This window comes from Schistocerca americana, chromosome 5 (assembly GCF_021461395.2).
Source record: "Schistocerca americana isolate TAMUIC-IGC-003095 chromosome 5, iqSchAmer2.1, whole genome shotgun sequence".
Taxonomy (NCBI): Eukaryota; Metazoa; Arthropoda; class Insecta; order Orthoptera; family Acrididae; genus Schistocerca; species Schistocerca americana.
The window spans coordinates 529,642,044-529,660,245 of record NC_060123.1 but is presented as its reverse complement, the minus strand read 5'-3'; the positions used below and the strand labels follow the sequence as shown (position 1 = coordinate 529,660,245).

Here is an 18,202-nt window from a genome sequence, read left to right as displayed (position 1 = left end):
GTTTGCACAGTGCCTTGTTGACTACCTGGGTTCATGGCTTCTTGGGATCTGCACCACACTCATACCCTACCATCAGAAATTACCAAGTGAAATAAGGACTCATCTGACCAGACTACTGTTTTCCAGTCACCTAGGGACCAACCGATATGGTCACAAGCCCAGGAGAGATGCACACTGTTCACAAAGACATTCACATTGGTCTTCTGCTACCATACACCTTAGTGCCAAATCTTGCCACACTATCCTAAAAAGTATGTCACACATTGATTTCTGTTTTTATTTCATGCAGTGTTGCTTGTCTGTTAGCACTGACAACTCTATTCTCAGTTCTCTGTTCTCAGTCGTTAACTGTAGGCTGTCGGCCATTGTGTTGTCCATGGTGAACAGTAATGCCTGAAATTTGGTATCCTTGGCAAACTCTTGACACTGTGGACCTCAGAATATTGAATTCCCCAAAGATTTCTAAAACGGAACGCCTCAAGCATCTAGCTCCAACAAGTATTCCATATTCAAAATCTGTTAATTCCCATTGTGCAGCCATAATCACACCGAAGACCTTTTCACATGAATCATCTGAGTACAAATGACAGCTCCAACCATGTGCTGCCCTTTTATGGCATGTGTTCCCAATACTACTGCTATCTTTATTGTGCATATCGCTATCACATGACTTTTGTCACCTCTGTGTAATTGGCTGATACTGTTGTCAATTTCCAAAAATAATGTTGTATTTTCATTGAATTTACCTTGTGAAAACCCATTCAATTTGATTACCATATTCCTAGCAAACAGTGGTAAATATTTGCCATTTTCCGCGAGATACATTTGACAAGGAAAATATACATTTAAATTTGAATTGTCACTTTTATGGGAGTGTGTCATTATTGCATTAGACAAATTCCATTATTCTGTAATATTTGTTAAAATACTTACTCAAAAAAATACGTCTTTAGAAATATCTTTACATATATATCATTTAAAATATACACTTAAAAATACACCTTTGAAAATACTTCTGTACGGATAAAACAGCAGGGAATTAAGATAACGTCTTGATGGCTTATCTATAGCAATTTGACAACTGGAAGACTGCATGTAAATTAAATTTATTTGAATGATTTAATAAATTTGGCAGCTTTCTCTTCTTTTCTACAAAAATGTCTAATTCCTCCAATTCATTTAACAAAGAGTCATTTTATCTGTGGTATGGATAATTTTCATGCTATCTTGTCTCTTGCCAAAAGTATGGTTAGTCATTTTTGAAAGTTCAGCCAATGCTGCATGGTTGGAATTTAAATTGCAGTATTCTTTATAATATACTTTAAATGGTGAGCAGCAGCTGGTGCAGTCAACATTGGTGCCTGGTACTGCATCGGCACAATGTACGCATGTAAAAACTGCTTACTCTCCACACCTAATCTTCTTAGTCGAAAAGTTGAGGTCTTATCCCCGGTATTACTTTTTCACATCTTTTACTGCGTTGCACTCTCAACTTTCTTCCATTGGTTTATTGGACTCAATACAATTACTGGAAACAGTTCTTGTATCTTGTTAGGCCTGGTTGCTACAACAAAACCTAATATCTTCTTCCAGTTTCTGTCTTGAAATTTCCATTTTCTTCAGGTCCTGTCACTTGGGTCGCCACATTCTTTGACATGTGCGGCAAATAATAATTATCTCTTATTTCCGTAATCTGATGAGCACATATACAAACATTATTGTCAAAGTACTCGTCGATTAACAAAGTAGTTGACTTAAAACACAATAAGTTTCTTCATATTCACTTAAATATATAACTTGCAGAGACCAGTTAATTAACATTTATGAGAGATTTGGCTTAGTAACCATTCTTCTTCTCACAAAATCTGAACTACGCCTTGCCTCTAGCAAGTCCAAGACGTGCAGTAAAGGACAAGGTAAATTCAATAAAAATTCAACATTATTTTTGGATGCACATGACTTTATACATTACAAAAGTCATCATATGACCAACTTAATCTCTGACATTGACAATGGTATCAGCCAACTACACAGAGGTGACAAAAGTCATGGGATAGTTCAGCTAGTATATGTACTTTGACACTTTTTTTGGCAAAATTGCAAAATTTATTAAATGATCAAAACAATTTATTTTATCTGGTTTATTCTAGGTGTTCAAAAAGTACTACAGAGCTGTTGTCAAGACATAATTTTAACTCCCAGATGTTTTATCATTACAGAAGTATTTTCAAAAGTGTATTTTTTAAAGACATCTATTTATATTTTTTGATGATGTATTTAAAAAAAAAAAAAAAAAAAATTACAGCATGATGAAATCTGTCTTATGAAAGAATGATATGTCTACACATACCACTATAAAAGTTGTGAATTAAGTTTAAATTTGTGTTTTATATGACAATTTAAACATATTTCATAACAAATGACAGTAATTTAACACAGTTTGATAACAATATGGTAAGAAAATTAAAATGATTTTCCATGAGGTAAATTCAAACAAATACATACAAAGACTTTGACTTGGTCTGTAAAAAATAGTACATTCACTTTGGATGCACCTGACCACAATGTTACAAGTACTGTTATACAACGAACTGTGACACCGGCACTTTAATTAGCGAACTATTTTGAACAGAAATTATCATAATGTAACTGTTTTTATGTCAATTTAAGATTCCACATGTTTATAAAAATTCCACAGTGTGAATTCCACACTTTCTGGTGATGCTCCAGTTAAACTGAGCAAAACTGGTCTATAAAAAATGTTAACTGCAACTTGTGGCTTTCCTTCAAACTTAGTAGACAAATTTTGCTATTTGGGCAGCAAAATAACTGAAATGCCAAAGTAGAGAGGATTAAAAATGCAGGTTGGCAATGAAAGAAAATCATGCCTAAAAAAGAGAAATTTATTAATATTAAAAATAAATTTACTATCAGGAAGACTTTTCCGGAAATATTTGTCTTGAGTGTAGACTTGTACAGAAGTGAATTGTGGAGAATAAACAGTTCAGACAAGATGATAACATAAGCTTCTGAAACACGGTACAACAGAATAATGCTGATGATTAGCTTGGAAATAAAGAAAGAAGGAAAGAAATTAATGGGACAGCCTGATTATTTGTTTATTTGGTGTGTGTGTGTGTGTGTTTGGAGGGGGGGGGGGGGGGGGGGGTGATTGTACAGGTTTAACAAGGAGGCCAAGCCTAGTACACAGAGTAACCAGGTTCAAAAGAAAGTAGGCCGCCGTAGTTAAGCAGAGATGAAGAGGAGTGCAAATGACAGACTAGTATGAAGAGCTGCAGCAAATCAGTCTTTGGACTGAAGATCATAACAATAACAACCCCCCCCCCCCCCATGTTACTGTGTTGTCCTCTGCAGAGATATGGACAGCAGTAATGAGGATCTTGGAATTGTTGTCCATCCTATGAATTGCACTGGAGCAAATACTGATCTTTCTACCTTTAGTTGCATGAGGCATATATGGTTGTCACAGCTATCATCATCCAACTGACAACATTATTAAGAAATCCAAGGATCACTGTTATGGCAAAATGGTCCTCTGAACAATAGAGTCTGTATTTGTGAAATGGAGAAAGCAACCAGCAGTCCACAAGGATCGGTAATCTTCCCCTATGTTAGCAGCTTTTCATCAGAGACTGGCTGTACCTTAACAAGCACAAGATTAAATGTACATTAAGCAACTTCATTACATCTACATACAACATGTTTTGTTAATGACATCAAGGTAATTATGAGACACCACCCCATTGTGGCAAATGCTACGGTAAACTGCTTTTTAATGAATCTCTGAGAGCCAAAACATTTTTTCTTTAAATGCGTGTTTTCTTTTAGAGGGGTTTGGCTTCAATGTGCTAGCAAAGTTAATCACAATCACAATTTGGAGATTTTGGGGCTGTACAGATGGGACTATTTATTCAGAAATGCATGATTTGGCTCTAGAAAATCCTAAAACATATATCTTAGTACCAGATATTTTTCATTAGTTTGATAGGCATTTATTTTAAAGTCACACATAAAATCACCAACTGGTGTCTCAATTTAATGGCAGCACCCCAGAAAGAGGAAGAAATTGTTTATATTCAGAAGTTGTTTTATTCAACTAATACACTCACATGAAATGGAAAAATCTTTAAATACTATCCTCTATTTTTAAAAAATCGAGAAATGTAGTTTGCTGATGAGAGTTGTTGCTCTAGCTGGCTGATACTGGGCTAGAACCAACTCGTTTGCACCGAATAAGGAAAAATTGTTTCTAACCACTGCAGCAAAACTTAGTGCATCTGAATCACTCCTCCTCCTCCTCATCATCATCATCATCATCATCATCATCATCATCATCATCACCACCATCACAATCACCATCATCAACATTAGCTTCCCCCCCTCCCCTCCCAACCTTCTACCAGCTTTGCTTGATTCATTATTAAAGCATCACAATCCTTTACATTAACCTGACAACCTGATGTGCAAAAGCCAGGATGTCATCACAACGAAGTCCTCGAATGTCACACTTGATGGAATATGTTCAACAGCATTCAGGGAAATCATCTTTATCTTCTTCCCTGGCAACTGATATTGACCCACAACACCAGCAGTGTTCAAGACAATCTGTTGAGTTACAGCATTTCCAGACACGAACAAACAAAAGCAAAGCATCTAAAATATTCGTTCTCATTACATTCTTTCTTTTGAGGAACAAAATTGACCTCTGCACAACAGCCATTCTATGTTTAGCTCTCACAGGGTGAACTGTGACAAGGTGTAGAGTCTGTTTGTAGAGTTTGCTGGGAGAAACACAACATCAACATTCGTAGGAATGAGGAATGTTGTTACCTTTTGGGTGTGCAGGACTGGCAATAATAAGAATCATCTTTCTTCTTGATGCACTCATCGCAATAAATAAACTCCTAAGAAACTTCATACAAACTTCAGTAGTCACCCAAGCATCGCTTATCAGGTTGTAGATGAACAGCAGTTTTTATTTATTTAATCACCTGAAAGTTTAAAATTCCCAATATTAACAGTGGAAACATTACAATGCCACCACGATTAACACACATTAGAGCCATCATCCCCCTCACCCCCACCCCCACCAAAACACCCACCCCCCTGGACAGAGTAGGGCTATGGTTTTGAAGGGAAATGAATTGTAGATGACCCCAGTTCCACCATGATTGAAAATGTTCCTGGGATCACATAAAATTAAAGTTTGGTAACAGAGGTTACGACGTCTTTTCCTCAAAAAATCGAGTCTGCCAGCCATTTGATGCACTGAAATCATCACTCCAAAACTCCTTGGAGATTTCTTGGACCTCCTCATGCAATACACTTCCACTTACAGTAATTTTTCCACTTCTATTGGCATGAATCCATTTTATTAGTAGGATATTGGTTTCTGTTGTCCTTAAGGGCTCCACTTTCAGTTTAGATGCACAGCTTATCATGTGTGACAAAACATCTGAGCAATAAATGTTATGATTACCTACGGTAATTGTGTATTTCTGGCAAGTCTGCCACCTGTACAACAGACAAGCCTATATCAATGATAACCTGTGCAGTTCCCTCTTATGACTGTACAATTCTCACATACACGTGTTACCTAAACCTCAACCTGCTGACATCTTTACCTCCATGAAAAATAATGCACCTTTGGATTTTATTGAAGACTTCTAGGATCACATTCTAGCTGTGTGTGTGTGTGTGTGTGTGTGTGTGTGTGTGTGTGCGTTTTGTTTGTGTATGTGTAAAAAACAAAAAAGGCAGTCACGTATCCTGATGAGACTCGTGATGGTAAAATGAAGAAAATAAACCACCTTCAATCAGATTTTTCAGAAAGAATTAAAGAAGCAACACAGAAGCAACCACACAACAAAATGCAGCTCTCCTTTTTCTGTTGCCCACTGTCATTTTATCATCAGGAAAACTGCATGGAAGAGAGAGAACTGACAGGGAAACTGAATGTATCCTATACAGCCTCAGTTCAGATAACTATGTGGGTTTTAACATGAATGAATAACTGTGCAGTTAAACTGAAGATGTATATGCCCTTTAACCAATGAAGCATGAATGAACTTCCATACAGAATACCGAATTATAAGAAGTGCAAGGCTCATGTTACGACACAGAAGCACAGAATGGCAATACTGCTCCCAGTGGTCTGGCAGTGAACCTCAGATACGGGGAAATATAGCCCAAAAATCCTTATTCTTGTTTTGTGAAATACTAGGATTAGATGATAATATTTTCCATTTATATTTTATAGCTGGGCCTGAAAGTCTGGTGCTAAAGTATATACATGGAAATGTTTTTGTGACCTTGCAAAGTAATATATTTGAAATCTCAATCAAAAACTACGATTAACTTCACAGAGCTGGGGAGAAGACCTCAACTTTTCGACTAAGAAGATTGGGTGTGGAGAGTAAGCAGTTTTCACAAACGTACATCGCGCCGATGCAGTAACCAGGCACTGACGCCCTCTGCACCAGCTGCTGCTCACCAGTGTTGACTCCGCGTCCGTTCGTCGACGACAATGCTGAAACCAACATTCAATGCTGCCAGTGCCACGGCTGTCCAGTGGCACTGATTACTCACCAACACAGCTAGAACTCTACGCCGGCTGAGCGAAAAACAATAATTCTTTGGTAAAGTTGAATTAACTGTTGAACAATAAACTGTTAGTGTAATTAGTGTACTCGGTGGTGAATTTTCTTTTAGATGATTACTAGGTCTAAAATCAATAAAGTTATGCATCAAGAACAGCAACCAGCAGAACCAGCCATGGTTATGACAGTGAATAAGGAAATGCCAGACTGGGCTGAAGTAACAAATTTAATCAAAGAACTAAGTCTAAGGTTAGACTCATTAAGAACAGAGTCAAATGCTCAAATTACTACGATAAGAAAAAAATTAAATGCTCAAAATGCTTCCTTGAAAGATGAACTGAGTGCGAATTTAAGTGAAAAACTAGGAGCACAAAGTGTAACTTTTAAGTGAAAAGCTAGATGCACAGAGTGCTAATTTAAGTAGAGAAATAGACACAGTGAATATTCAAGTAAATAATAAAGATGCTGTAACTTACCAAAAAAAAGCGTTTGTATGTTGATAGGAGACAATAAAAAACACACAAACACACACACAAATTTCAAGCTTTCGCAACCAAGAGGGAAGGAGAGCGAAAGACGAAAGGATGTGGGTTTTAAGGGAGAGGGTAAGGAGTCATCCCAATCCCGGGGGCGGAAAGACTTACCTTAGGGGGAAAAGGGACAGGTATACACTTGCACACACACTCCCGGGATTGGGATGACTCCTTACCCTCTCCCTTAAAACCCACATCCTTTTGTCTTTCCCTCTCCTTCCCTCTTTCCTGATGAAGCAACTGTGGGTTGCGAAAGCTTGAAATTTGTGTGTTTTTTATTGTCTCCTATCAACATACCAACGCTTTCGTTTGGTAAATTACAGCATCTTTGTTTTTAGATATATTTTTCCCAAGTGGAATGTTTCCCTCTATTATGTTCAAGTAAAAAATAAACTGGACATTCAGAATACGACTTTAGGATTGTTAAGTGCGGAAGCAGATGAACAAAATAAGGAATTTAGCAACTTGCATGAAGGTATGGGAAATTTGAAGACTGAATTTGATATTTTAACCACTAAAGTGGAAAATTTTAGGATAGAATTGAAAGGTGAATTAACAGCTCTTTAAGTAGTCACGTCAATCAGTTCTTCACTGCCTTTGGTCAGACATAGAGTAACTAATTTGGATTTCAGGATTTGGCAAAGAAACTAGAATTTGATATTGAAGATAAATGTAATAGTGTAGAGTCTGAATTGAGTGAAAAACTAGGATCATTTCAAAGTGTATGTAATGTTACATTTGATGCTGTAAAACAAAGGTTACACACTTTAAAGGAAAATGTTGAAAAGCAGGACAAACTAATTCCTATAGTCCAATCACAAATTGCAGGCGTTAACACACGAGTTGATACCGAGGAAAGGGACTTTAAAGAGAAACTAGCAACATCAGAAAACTTAAATATAAGCAAACAGGAGGAACAAGTAGAAGAGATGATAGACATAAAGATGGTCGAGAGGGTAACCACTAACAACATTTCTTCAGATTTAGCTTTGGAACTTAATGATTCGAAGAAAGGCATAGATAATTTATGGAAATAATTCAAACTTATCCAGGATAGAGTAAAAAACAGAATAACTTTACCTGAGGTTGTGTTTCCTAGTAAAGTGGTAACTGTTTTGTTGTGGGGGGGGTTTTCACACAAAACTTAACGAGAAGTATTGGTCCGTAAGTAACCGAGTGAGGTTAATGTCAGATCCGTGGGATCCGGGTGGGGTCACATCTGTCTCCCAGGGACGTTAACGTTCTGTGTTAATGGGCGGAGTCACGACCATCGGATCCCTAGTTGTTTTCGGTGTTTCTTCTGTGCTGTTTTTTCCGGCACCAAATTCCCTTCAAATCTTAAACTATTCTGTAATCTATTCTTGAATTCTTAAATTTCAGTACATACAAAACCGGAGATGACAGTAAAGTAGGGAACTTAAGAGAATCACAGATGAATGGTAATCTACAGACGTGAAATGAAACGAATAATATATTATTTGAGTGAAAGGTTTAATATGAGGGTACTGTTTAAACCGAATGATGTCGAGACAAAATAAAATGAATACAGGATTTTATGTGTGTATAAAAGTGTGGTATAAACTGAATGACTAAACAACTATGTTATCGTAGTGTATAATTTTCTATGTTTATAGAACATTTTATACCTTTTAGGAGACATGAAGTGGATGGGAGGGTTTGTATTAGTTTTAGAAGGGGGAGGGTAGTGCAAGTACAAGCATGACTAGAACTAAACACACACCACATCTTTCAGACAACCCTCACAGACAAGTGTGACTGATTCTCCACCATTTGCCATTCCATACGGGTTGCTAAGATTTTTCTTCAGGACTTCAAACGTGAAGGTGAGAATGTCTGTTCTGTAGGAGACATTTAACATCATACCACCTCCGGTTTCTCACTCAAGTACCGGACAAGTGGTGATCCTGGGGAAGGGGGGTGGAAAGGGTTTCCTGTCTTTGGGGCTATTTTCTTTCTCTTCTTCAATCTTAGCAACCATTTCTACTTTTTCCTTTCTTACTTCTCATCTGAGTACCGGTCTATCTTTCCCTCTTTCCATATGCATATACTTCTATCGCTGAAGTCCCTCTTATTTTCCGTGGTTTCCAATAACCTTCAACTTATTTCATATATGTAGGCCGAAGAATCAGGCTACACAAACACACTTCCACATACACACACCATAACACGAAGACACAAACAAAAAAGTACAAATTAAAAGGATGTGAGAACCGTCAAGTGTTGTAGGGGGAAAGACTGTGCACATAGAGAAATATGCACTTATGGTTGATTATTGTGATGGTTCTACATCGCCTAGTTACTTGGAAAAACTATCATGTAGATATTTATTAATACGTATATATAGGAAATACGTCGCCTAGTTACTTGGAAAAACTATCATGTAGCTATTTATTAATATGTATATATAGGAAATATATGTATCAGAAAAATGATTCTATTTCGCATAGGTACATAAGGATATAAAAGCTATGATAATTTTACATCAAGTATACCTATGTAGGAAGCGAGAATAAGGAAGGAGAACATAAGCCCGAGAGGTCAGTCTAACAAATATTCTGATGACTTGTAGGATAGTGGGACTCTTATGGCCCAAGTAAGCATATTATATATTGAATAATGTATGTAGGCATGAAGTAGATACTGGAAACGTAGAAGTGGATGAGTAACATAATGATTGTACAAAATATCGCATGTTCGATTTAAAGGGGGGAATATGTAGTGCTTCGAGAATTTTGAATTAAATTCTAGAACCACTCGACCTTCCATTGTTTCGAACACCCGATATTTTAGAGATGAGTGGGAGAAATGAATATGCCCTACAGCGCATTGCCTATTTGTATGTGCAGGCCAAAAAAACAGTTACAAGAAAATGATGGACCCGGCGGCCAAACAGCGGCAGACAAGTACCTGCTGTACGGTCCACAGAATTTCCGTGTAGGGATAGAGAAGAATATGAAAAGTTTATGTAGTATTCTGTGCTCTTTTGTGTCTGTGTTGATTGTAAAATGACTAATGAACAATTGAATATAGATTTCTATGTTCATTCATGTATTGGACTGGCTTGAGACTAGAGACTTTTGAATTACTTCACATCTTGGCTATGAACAAAGCAAGACACATGTATGCTACTTGAATAGGTGTAAATGAGTCTAATTTTTAAGGAATAAGTTAGCTTGCAGAAGTTAGTGTCTGTGAAAGTTGAAAATATAAAGTGATTGGACTGAAAAGTATTCCATGAGTACCCAGATTATTTCAAGAATAGAGAAGTAGTTTAATAAATTCCTTTAACCAGCTATATTCTTCGGAAAAGAAGCTTCTGGGAGATCGACATAGCTGATTACTCTGAGAAGAGGATAGGCTACACACTACATGCAAGTTAACTGATTTGAGAGACGTGTGAGCCTTGCAGCTCAAGACCACACTGTCTCTTGTCGTCCAAAAAGCATTAGAGCATGAAGGCTCATACACAGAAACAGAGATATTTAAGTTCATAGAACACCATGTGATGAAACCAGCTTCTGTTTTATACGAAACAAAAACAAACACAGAGTCATTGACTCTTACCAATATTACAGATGTGAGCAAACATCAAAGAGAATAAGCAATATATTCACAATGCCTTTAAAATGTGCAATACACACATGAAATTGTAATCAGGAAAATGATGCTGTGAAACTAGCTTTTATTTGAACAAAACAAAAATGCAGGACTTTAAACAACACAATAAGAAAAAGAGTTGATGGTTTATTAAACTTGCATTGCTCCAAGTGGCCTGGCACCAAACAAAGTCCGTGTTATCGGATGTTCCTATAGGAGTTTCACCCCTGTGAGCTCCCATTCAAATACACCACGCAAAAAATATTCAGTCAAATCATATTTCTTTGCTGTGTAAAGAAGTTTAGCATTCCACTTGTCTTTGATGACATGAATAATTGTCTGCATCATGTGAATCTTAAAGTTCATGTTTTGCTGATCGAAACTACATGAAACGCCCACAATGTAAAATTCAACATTTCGGTAAACAACACAATGTGATCAGTTTGCGTACTAGGACCTAATGGCAACATTTTCTGTAACGTCTTATCATGTGACCTATCTGCAGAAACTGGCATATGTTCTAAACGACTGATCAAAAATTATGAACTACCTACTGAATGTGAATTACTGACGTTTTCTGCATTAGTACTTTGATGCAACTCATTTGAAAATCTTATGAATTCCATCATAACTAGCTATCACTTCACAAACTATTTGTCTTAAAAGAGGGCTTTTTCTTGAAGTGGTTTCGTTAAAACTTAATTTCAGTAACATTTTTCTTTTGGCAGTTTTACTGAGGCTGATGGAAATATTCATTACAAACAAAAATTCCTTAAAAGCAGGTTCATTAACATGTGCCTTTAATCCACAATGATCACGCTGCTCCCATATTACAGTATTTTACGTATTAATTACTGCAACCATTTACCTCTGCTTTTTGCTGTTTATTCACAACACATCACTAACAACAAAGAAAGATATTGCAGGTATGAAGAAGACACCAAGTACTATTTCAAATAGAACAAGGCAACTAGAAAAGAGAAATAAAGAGTTTCAACGAAATAATATTAGAAACATGCTAGAATATGGTGGAGTAAATAAAACTATTGAGGATTTGTTCACAAGAATATGAGAAAAATGGTGAAAATCTGATAAAAGAAACTACTGAAAACAATATGAGCATGAAGAAAACAAAACAGTATCTAGTGCTGGACAGACATCTCATTTCTTCAGTCAATATGGCACATGATACATTAACTGTTGTAACTGCGACCGGAAAGGTCGCGGGGTAACAATGACGGAAAGCGCTGCGAGACCCGCGGAGTGGCCCGTGAACAACAACACAACGGAAGAGGACGGACACGACCAATGAAGGACAGAACAAATACAACAAGATCGAACAACGGAGTCACTAGGAAACAAACACGTCCACTCGTACACAGAACAAGGAAGTTCACTGTCTAACGCGAGGTGAGGTGTCAACCGACATACGCATGATTAGACTGGCTGGCTGAGCAAGAGGAAGGCGCTTAAGCACGCTATCGGGGGCACCGCAATTGCCCGCTGGAACCACGTGTTCCGCTGTGGCACGCGCCGCCACAGCTTACAGCGTGATGGTGCAGAGACCTCTATGGGTCTTCGACGTCCATGACATCTGGCGCGGATTCAAATTCCGCGGCGCGCGGTACCAGATCTCTCCGCCCTGAAACTTGCGCATAGGGGCGGAAATGCCCCGAACAGTGCCGAGATGGGCGGCAGTGGGAAAAGGAACTGGGCGTATCAACCGCATTTGGCGGAAAGGAAGGGACGCCCGAGGTATCCATGACAGCTGATCCAGAGTCCAGGGCGGGGGGAGGGAGCCACCGATCCACCCGGAGGCGGAGAGGGCTGGTGGCAGGCCCACGGGGAGATGGCAACCGGGGGCTGGGAAGGTGACTCAAAGACCACGTCCGTACCCGAAGGAGGTAGGGAAAGAGGCGGCGGCGCGAGTCCCATGGCAGCATGAGGGCGGAGCTGATTACAATGGCGGTGCTCCAACCCTTTCGACATCACACGTCGCCCATGAGCCGGGTGTCCAACCCGCCTTGCACCCGTGCTTGTGGGCCAACACAGCCGTGCCAGGGACATGCTGGGAGTAGGGGCGGCAGGAGGATGTGATCAGCAAATGGAGCAGGAGTCCAAACAAAAGGTATCCCCTTGCGACACAAGTGATTGAGGGGTTGAGCAACGGAGGCAGCCTGAGGCAAGAACTTTAAGTAATAAGTAACCTTTCCCAAAAACACCTGGAGTTCAGATAAGTCCTTGGGATGAGAAAGGGCCTCAATTGCCGCAACATTACGACCCGAAGGGCGAATGCCATCTTTGCTAAGCCAGTGGCCAAAGTATTCCACTTCCAGTTGAAAAAAACAACACTTGTCCAGCCAACAGCGGAGACCAACAGACTGCAGAGCATGAAATAAGGCGCTGAGGTTTTGCAAATGTTCCTGGCAGGAACACTCGGTGCTCAAGATGTCATCCAGATAATTCACACATGCAGGGATAGGCTGTGTAAGCGGCTCCAGGAGTCACTCCAAAATGGCCAGCGCCGAAGAGACACCAAAGGGAAGGCGCTTGTACTTATACAATCCCATGTTGATAACCATGATGTTCTGAGATTCAGCATCCAAGGGCAACTCGTGGTATGCCTTAGCCAGGTCAATCTTGGAAAAATACCCTACGCCAGTAAGCTTGGCAAGAAGGTCTTCGTGTTGCAGAATGGGGCAAGTGTCAATGAGGGACTGAGCTTTGACTGTAGCATCGAAGTCCACACACAGCCGAAGAGACCCATTGTGTTTCCGTATGACCACCAGTGGTGTCGCCCATGCACTGTAAGTTACAGGTTCCAGCATGCCAGCGGCCTGGAGCTGATCAAGTTCCTGCTTGACCGCCAGCCGTAAGGCTACCAGATGGGGCCGGACTCGGAAAAAGCAAGGCTGTGCACCCGGCCGTAGGGTGATGTGCGCCTGAAAGCCAGAAGCACATCCGAGATCCGGTGCAAACAACGACACAAAAGCGGAGCACAGATCGTCCAAGTCCTGAAAGGGAACAGCCGTCAAAACGACCTTAACTTCGTCGGAAATTGAAAAGCCAAGCAGTTGAAATGCATCCAGGCCAAAAATATTCGAAACCGACAGATGGTCAACGACAAAGAGGGTAACGAGCCGGGGAACATGCTTGTACGTTGCCTGGACAATGAACTGCTCACGAAGGGGAATGGAACCGTCTCCGTAGGCGACCAAAAGGCGAGAGGGAGGTGACAATGCAGGAGAGCCCAGCCGAGTATATGTCGCCATATCAATCAGGGAGACAGTGGCCCCAGTGTCGACCTGAAAACTGACATCCTCTGTGAAAATGCAGAGCATGAGGAAAAGCTTCCACACTGATGGGTCATCCTGTGGGACGACCGATTGCAGAGCATGGACGGAATCTTGAGGCCCAGGAGGGGCAGGATTGGATTGAGTCGAGAGACTACGCCTTACCGATCGGATGTGGCCCTCCTTGTTACACAGCATGCACGTTTTCCAGCGGTGTGGACAATCAGCCCACCAATGGGCACTAAAGCGCTGTGGGCAAGATGGAAGTGGGCCGCATGACCGGTGACAAGGGGCGACCAAAGGCACTGACGCTACAGAGATGTCGGAACACGAGGAGCCCCAACAGCGCTGCCCTCTGTCGGCCGGGCCACGTCGACATCAGGAGGGTGGAACCCGCCGTGACACTTCTCTATCGCTGCCACCTGTGGTCGCGCCATAAGATGCTCGTTAACCGTTTGAGCAATTTCAAAGGAGTGGGCAATGTGGGGAATCTCTTCCAAGGAGGGGTTGTCGAGATTCAACGCTGCAGTACGGACCTCAGTGTTGGGAGCCAGTTGAACCACCACATCCCAGATCAGGGAGTCCGCATATGAAGCCTTACACTGCTGATTGGTGCACGTAAAATCGCATCGACAGCTGAGACCCTGCAAGTCCATGAACCAGGAACGATACGGTTGATCAGGCTGTTTATGGTACTGGTTGAACTCCAGCCGAGAGGCGACTACATGGTAGCGTTGGGAATAATAGTTTGTCAGCAAAAGGCAGATCTCCTGGACAACGGTGCCAACTTGCGGAGAAGAAAGAACATGTCTGGAGAGGCCCAAGACAAAAACAACAACTGCTGCAAGGAGTCGTCCGTGACTTGAAAAGCCATGAAAAGTTGTTTCAGCCAATGTAAGTAGGTTTCCCAGTCCTCTTTAGCGTCATTAAAGGGCGGAAATGATGGCGGACGTGAGAAAGCATCAGACACCCGAGGACTCTGAAGCTGTTGCGGTAACGGATTCCGGGCATCGACTTCGTCCGTTAGCAACTACAGCGACTTTTGTAAGATGTCTAACTGGAGCTGCTGCTGCTGCATGAGCTGCTGCTGTTGCTCCAGTAGACAGACCAACTTCACCTCCATACCAACAACGACCACTGTTTACCTCGTCGCCAATATGTTGTAACTGCAACTGGGACGGTCGCGGGGTAGCAATGATGGGAAGCGTAGCAGGACCCGCGGAAAGGCCCGCGAACAACAACACAACGGGAGAGGACGGACACAACCGATGAAGGACAGAACAAATACAACAAGATTGAACAACTGAGTCACAAGGAAACAAATATGTCCACTCATACACGGAACAAGGAAGTAAACTGTCTAATGTGAGGTGAGGTGTCAACCAACATACGAGTGATTAGACTGACTGGCTGAGCGAGAGGCAAGCGCTTAAGTACGCTATCGGGGGTGCCGCTATTGGCTGCTGGAACCACGTGTTCCACTGTGGTGCCCTCATACTAAAAGCGGGCCAGGAGGCGCGTGCCGCCACAGCTTACTGCACAATGGTGCAGAGACCTCTATGGGTCTTCGACGTCCACGTCGTCTGGCGCGAATTCAAATTCCACGGCGCGCGGTACCAGAGTAACTAACACCAGAGTGAACAATGTACAGGCATTCAAAAATTGCTTTAAGTACTTGTATTGTTAAAAAGATGAAGCAGAAATGCTGGTAGTTGACAATGAAAATACATTTCTTGATGGAAAAAGCAAAATATTAGTACTGACAAGAAAAATAATTACGTTCTGGAGGTTCCATGTGTGTATAAAGCCAATCATGATATGAAAAAAGGAAAGACTTCTGAAGATGATGGTACTTTCACAGAAAGAGTTAAAACTGCAGACATTTACAGAATATCTTTTGCAGAATAAAATTCCCGAAAATGAATAACTGTAATTGTTCTGGTCCACAAGAAAGGAGAGAGAGAGAGAGAGAGAGAGAGAGAGAGAGAGAGAGAGACTGACCTTTACACACATCTGCATCAATGCCGTAATATACATTTCGCAAGCAAATGACCAAGCAAACCTTAAAAGTTACTACAGCACAATAGGCCATTTTCAAGTAGTGCACAAGAGTTATAGAATGGGCAAGGGTGTGAATTGCCACTTTTTATGAAATTGCACAATTCTGAAAAAGGGTTTGATCAATTTCAACAAGACCTTTAGTAACAGTCCTTGACTCACCCTATGTTAGTATACTGAAGAATCAATGCTACAGCTTTCTTTAGACTTTATAAGAATACTTTCTTCATTAGAATAGCTGCACATAGCAAAGTGTCATCACGGAGTTTCTAGAAGGACACAGGATAACTTAAACAGAATTTCTATTTGATGTAATGAATGGCAAATTGCTCCAAATGTAGAAAAGTGTACATTAACACAGACACGTAGAAAAATCAATACTGTAATGTTCTAATGCAGTATTAGTGGAGTGCTGCTTGACACAATCATATTGATTAAATATCAGGGTGTAACACTGCAAAGTGAAATGAAATGGAACAAGCAAACAAGGACAGTGGAAGGGAAGGTGAATGGTCAACCAAAGTTTATTGGGAGAATTTTAGTAAAATGTAGCTCCACTATAAATGAGGCCCTGTATAACACAGTTATGCATTCCAGGATATTGCTTGAATGTTTGCAAGTCCCATCAAGTCAGATTAAAGGAAGACATAAAGCAATTCAGAGGTGTGCTGCTAGACCTGTTGTCCACTTCCTTAGCTGAGTGATAAGCATGTGGGGGACCCAGGTTTGATTGCTGACACTGTGGGGATTTTTCCTTGGTGTAAGGGCTTGTATGAAGTGCGCTCAGCCTCGTGAGGCCAACTGAGGAGCTATTCAAATGATCAGTAGCAGTTCCATGGTCAACAAATCTGATAATGACTGGGAGAGCGGTTGCTGACCACATGCCACTCCATACCAAATCCGATCACAAAAGTAGCAGAAGGTGACAATGTGGACAGTTGAACCCAATTGTCTCATCAGGGCCAGGATGCAGAACTTTGCCTTTTTTTATAATCTGCTAAAATGGTTACAGATAGGTTTTATCAACACATGAGTGTTATGGAAATGCTTTGTGAACTGTAATGGGAATCCCTGGAGGAAAGGCGCCATTCTTTTCATGAAACACTACTGCGAAAATTTAGAGAACAGACTTTTTAGATGACTCCAGAATGATTTACTGCAGCCAACATACATTTCACATAAGGAGTGTAAAGATGAGATATCACAAATTAGGGCTCGTACAGAAGCATACAGACAGTCATTTTTCCCTCACTCCAATTGTGAAAACAATAGAAAAGGAAGTAATTAGTAGTGATAGTGTGTACCCTCCATCATACACCATGTGGTGGCTTGGGAGTTTGTACATAGATATAAAAAAAGTGGGAAAGTCAAAACTGAAATACATGTCAGGAAAAGAGATTTCATACAATAAAGACCATTATCAGCAACTCTAAGGATAAACTCTAAGGATAGTTTTCAGTTACGTAAAAAGTTGAGTGGTGGGTAACCTGGAACTGGAGGGGTTCTGGCTTTTAGGAAGTGACAGTTATGCTAGCCTACCAGACAGTAAGTGTACATGCAGCACACAGGTATGCATGTGCATGCCCTCTCTCTCTCTCTCTCTCTCTCTCTCTCTCTCTCTCTCTCTGTCTATTTGTCTCTCCCTCTTGGTGGTGTAACATATCACTGTGATGGAGTGATATGTTACGCAACATCTATCTGGACAATAAAAAATGATCACAACAGTTGGAACCATTCATTAGGAACATAGTTTGGAACTGAAAACTGCATGGAGGTTTTTCTCACTGTTTCTGCACATGAACGAATACAGATGGACTGTCTTAAAGATTGGATGGTCGTATTCATTTACACAATACTATGCTGCTAAATTTTTTATTTCCAGAATTTACTGCAGACTCTGGAGTAGTAGTCCAAGATTTTTCATGTCCATAACCACAAAAAATAAAAGGTGAGCTGAATAATATCTGATAATCAAAGGTCAGGAATGAATTAATTACAAATGAAGAGGAACATCAAAAATGCACAGCAAGTTTTATGTTTGTAAAGACATTAATCATATTAAAATGGGTTTATTTGCATA

General features: G+C 40.4%; 1 protein-coding gene across 2 annotated transcripts in view; it reads right to left on the bottom strand.

Annotated features, from left to right (window-relative positions):
* Window positions 1-18,202, bottom strand: part of LOC124616061 (WD repeat-containing protein 89) — a 263,783-nt gene that overhangs the window by 60,456 nt on the left and 185,125 nt on the right. The window lies entirely within an intron of this gene.